Below are 4677 nucleotides of genomic sequence, written 5' to 3'. Positions count from 1 at the left end.
CTGACCAACTTATTTTGTTGCCTTTTTTCAAACCACTGTCTCATCATTTAAAACAGGGATTTCCTAAACCTGGCTTTTAGAATCACCAGCAAGAGCTTTGAAAAACACCAAACTCTTACCAGGCACAATGGTGCATGCTTATAAACCCACCAAGTTGGGAGACTGAGGCAGGAGGAGCATTAAGTTCAAAGCAAGGCACTAAGCAACTCAGAACCTGTCTCTAACTAAAAGACAAAACAGGACTGGGGATGTAGCTCAGTGATCAAGTACCCTTGAGTTCAATTTCCAATAGCCCCACGCCCCAAAAAAAAAAAAAAAAACATTCAAGCAAAAAACCCAAACTCTCCAATTTATATATCTATATTGTATAATGTATGAATATGTAACAACAGATCCCGTCATTATATACAACTCTATAGCAGGGGAAAACCTCTCTGGTCCCACTTTAGACAGTGAGATAGTTTTCTGGAGGTAGGCTTTGGAAATCTATTTGAAAAGCTCCTCAAAACAATGTTTTTTTGTGGTAGGTGGAGGGCAGCATAGGAGATTGACCCCAGGGGCACTCTACATTGGCCAGTATCCCCAGTCTTTTTAATTTTTTTTTTTTTTTATTTGAGACAAGGTCTTACCATGTTGCCTCAAATGAACTTTCAATCTTCCTACCTCAGCCTCCAGAGTTGTGGGATTACAGGTGTGTGTCACTGCGCTCAGCTCCTTAGGGTAATTTTAATGAAATGTGAAGTTTGGGAATCACCAATGTATCTTAAAATACTAGTATCTCAAAACCATAAATTAGTATAAACTTGTTTTGCTCTCTTATCTTCTTCTTAAAAAAATCTCAAATCATGTTAACCCCAGAACTTTTGCCTTTTGGCAAATAATTTCAATTCAAGATATGGAGAAACATTTTATAAAAATGTATCCCAGTCAGTGATATTTGGAGTCCAATAATAATTTAAGTAGTATTTAAATATGACATCCTGAGTTTTGTGTTTCTTACTCTGAAATTTTTAAGTGTATTTTATACAAATTCCAAGTGGGCTTTCAACTCACAGGAAGACATGAAAAGTAAGGACATCATCAAGTATAGCAGCACTAAAACCACACTATACTCAAATATAACTCATAAGAGGAATAAGAAAGTAAATGAATGTCAACCTAAGGCCTTTTGGTCCATACATTTTTGCTCCCAGTCCACTCTTCCAAAAAAGGGGAAATAAAATAAACATTCTTTCCTAGTTGCTTGCATGTTATTTGGTGTTTAACTATTAACTAAGTTAATTTAAACACACAAGATTAAAAGATAACAAATACCTAGGAAGACAAAGAGAAGTCAAGTCGGAAGACCTGAATTCGTTAACAATGTAGGATATAACACCATCATATTAGTACAAGTAAACGAAGTCTTCAGTATCCTTTACATTTCAGATTTTGTGTGACTGACACAGATGTGGAAGAGATCTGGTCCTTATGAAGAATTCCGTGCTTGCTGGAAAGATTTGTAGGCATAATGAAATGTTTTCTTCATTGATGAGATGAAGTCTTCTGTTTTTCAGGCAAATTGACAACAAAACAATGAGTAACACACTTCTTTAGAAAGTTGAGTGAAAGTAATATCTAGCTGAAAAAGTCATTGACCAAAGATAACTGATATGCAAAGGCTTGTGGTGATTTGTCAATTATTATAGTTTTTGAAAGATCCCTTCCAAGGATATTTAAGTTCTTTATATAGTTTCCTTGTACACAAACTCAATGTTCATGGAAAAGCTGGTGCCTGACCAGTTGCTTTTTAGGGTCTAGTATGTTCAGTAACTTGTCTGCATACATCTTCTTAGAAGCACTAAAAAGAATGATCTCATTTGTCTGGGACATTTGTTCAAGGAATTCCCTGAAGATGCTCTTAATCTCACATAAACCTGATAAATGACATCTTGGAAAAGGACTGCAAAGGTAAGTGCTGCATCTTCTCGATCATTTAGGCTACAATGCCCTAGTGTTTCATCCAGGCCTAAAAGTAAGGAGAAGGAGAATTCTGGTGTGCTTCTTATTTTCAGTGGAAGAGCAGGTTTCCTATTTAGTTGTTCTTCTGTCAGTGGTGGAACATGTTTGATGAAATAATTGGGGTCAGATACTTCCCAGTCTTCTTCATAGGTGGCTTCTGCATGGTCTGATGAATAACCACTTTCTGGAGGGGGTTGTAAGGGGTTGGATATCATGATTAACTGTTTCTTCTGCTTCTTCTAAACCATTATTTATCGATCGCCTCACTTGTACTGCTTGATTTGAGTAAGCTGCTCCATTAGTTGATGTAGTAGTACCTGGTAGTGATCTCATCCACCTGTTCCATACCAAATTGCTTTACCATCTCTTCAGCTTCCATAGCCTCTCTTAGGGAATCTGATCCTGATGTTTCATTTTTAATTGCTGGTGAAAAAAATTTGAAGACAGAAGAAAATATGGTCCCCAAAAATATAGTGTTGGAGGACTGCCAGAGGAAGAATTCCCTTCTAATTTCCCATTTTGGTTTACATGTTGATTTGTCATTTTGTTATTACCAGCTTCTCCATTTACTTGACTTTTCTGTCTTTCTGGACAGTGTGGGGTGTCTTTTTTGTTTAGCCCACAGCAGCAACAGAACCAGTTCCTTCAGCAAGTTGCCATTTACCACCTTCATCAACATCATCTTTATCATCATTAACGGCAGCATTTCTAAATATATTTCCCTCTTAATTAAATTAATTTGAGTCATATTTTTCTTTTTAATAACCAAATAATCTGAATGACATGAGACACTAACTTGCTTGCTATATTTTTAAATAATGTGCAAAATAAATGTGTGTCCACCCTTAAGGCATGAATTGACATAAATATTTTGTAAAAAAAAAAAAAAAAAACTTTCTATAATTTGAATTGTTATAGATAGAATGATGCATTACATAATTCAGGAATAGGTTGTGCAACAAAATCAATGTCTCATTTTCATTACGTTATAACATTGTTGGGGTCACTCAGATCATTTGTCATACATAACTGTTGCTACCCCCGTGCTTTAGAATTTATTGCTGCCTTTAAAATACTGATCATTGAGATAGTTTAACTTATTCAAAATTACTATCAATGTAAAATACATTTTTTTCTGCATAAATAGATATACCTAATTAAAAGGGATGGAAAGTCTGTATTATTTTAAAGTAGTTACAGGCATGAAAAAGTCAGAAAATAATCTGTAGTTCTAGAATCTACAGCAGTAGCTCTAGAAATGGCTAGGGGAAAAAAATCAGACAAAGATTTATAAAAAGACAAGACTAGTAAATTCCTGAATAAATGTGTACTATTTCAGTGTGCTTTTCTATCTTTTTCCCCACTGGTTTTGCCACACTATATAAAATACTGTAAAGTCACCATTTCTACTTTGTCTGTGATCCAGGGTTTTCTCAGAAAAACTCAGAAAAGTTTACTGCTAGGGATTCTCTTGGCAATACACTCTATTTCAAATTATTTATCAAAGTCAAATCCTTTATGGTGAATATCAGGCATACACACTTTTTTTATTACTATAATACCAGGAAAATTCCTGAAGTATAGGCCTTTCAAAAACAGTTGGGTATCATAATGGTTAAGAGCACCTTTTTCAGGAGTCAAAATCCTATTGCTATTATGGATTAACATTGTGATTTTGTGCAATCTGTTTCAAATGTCTATTTCTCTCAATCTCTGTAAGAGCTAATAATAATTCAAAGATGGAGACTAGATTATAAGTGAATATATCTAATACAGTAATTATTGGTCTATGACTAAGAGAAGTATTTTTAAATATCAACTAGATCATACTAGTTTTCAGTTCTTAAACTTGTAAGAGGAGATTCTGAAGAGAGAATTGAACAAGAAGGGTATAAATTCCTATCCCAACTATTCTCTTCTAAACCAAAGGATATTACACATTTTAGCCCTATAACACTGCAAATCTTTGAATACAAAAGCCCCTGGTGCATGAAATGATTGATGATGATACTTCTGATGCTGTAAAGTTGTAATCTGTCTCTTTTTCAAATGGGATGGCAAGACGACTAATAAATTCCCTAACACTAGAGAGAAAGGCCTATGGCATGTGGAGGGTCAGACAGAAGAGAATAGATTCCTATTCTGAGCTTTCTAAAGTACAGGTCCAAAATCCCTTATCCATAAAGTGTTTTCCTTAAGGTTGTTGCAATTTCTTTTGGCAGCTAAACTGAATGTGAATGATGAAAGGATATTATAGTCTTTAGTCTGTTGTCATTTTGGAGAATATCCATACAGACAGATTTGACTGGAAAGTGCCATTATTGGTTCCATTGGGCGTATTGAATAAAATGCAGTCTGTGTACTTCATTATTTTTAATGGTGAAAAAAAAGCTAAATTCTGAAATATATCTGGATTTGAGGGTTCTAGATAAATAGTTGTGAAAACTTGTGGAGTTGTCCCTTCCAAATTTTACTTTTCCCATTTTTATAACTCCCTATGTATCTGTGAGTGTTCTAAATATTTTCTAAATGTGAATATATTATACGTGTATGTTAAGTCAAGTTTATATCTAGAATTTTATAAAGATGAACTCATAGAAGTAGAGGATAGAACAGTGGTTAACTATAGGTGGCATTGGAAGTTACCCGTGAAACAGTAGAAAATTTCAGATAGAT

General features: G+C 34.5%; 1 pseudogene across 1 annotated transcript; it reads right to left on the bottom strand.

Annotated features, from left to right (window-relative positions):
* Positions 1 to 1617: 1617 nt before the first annotated feature.
* Positions 1618 to 2574, bottom strand: LOC306670379 (CTD small phosphatase-like protein 2; annotated as a pseudogene). Its single transcript has one exon. The product of its transcript is annotated as a CTD small phosphatase-like protein 2 (transcript).
* Positions 2575 to 4677: the final 2103 nt, after the last annotated feature.

Source organism: Sciurus vulgaris, assembly GCF_902686455.1.
Source record: "Sciurus vulgaris genome assembly, chromosome: 10".
NCBI lineage: Eukaryota > Metazoa > Chordata > Mammalia > Rodentia > Sciuridae > Sciurus > Sciurus vulgaris.
This window is presented reverse-complemented; position numbering and strand designations above follow the sequence as displayed.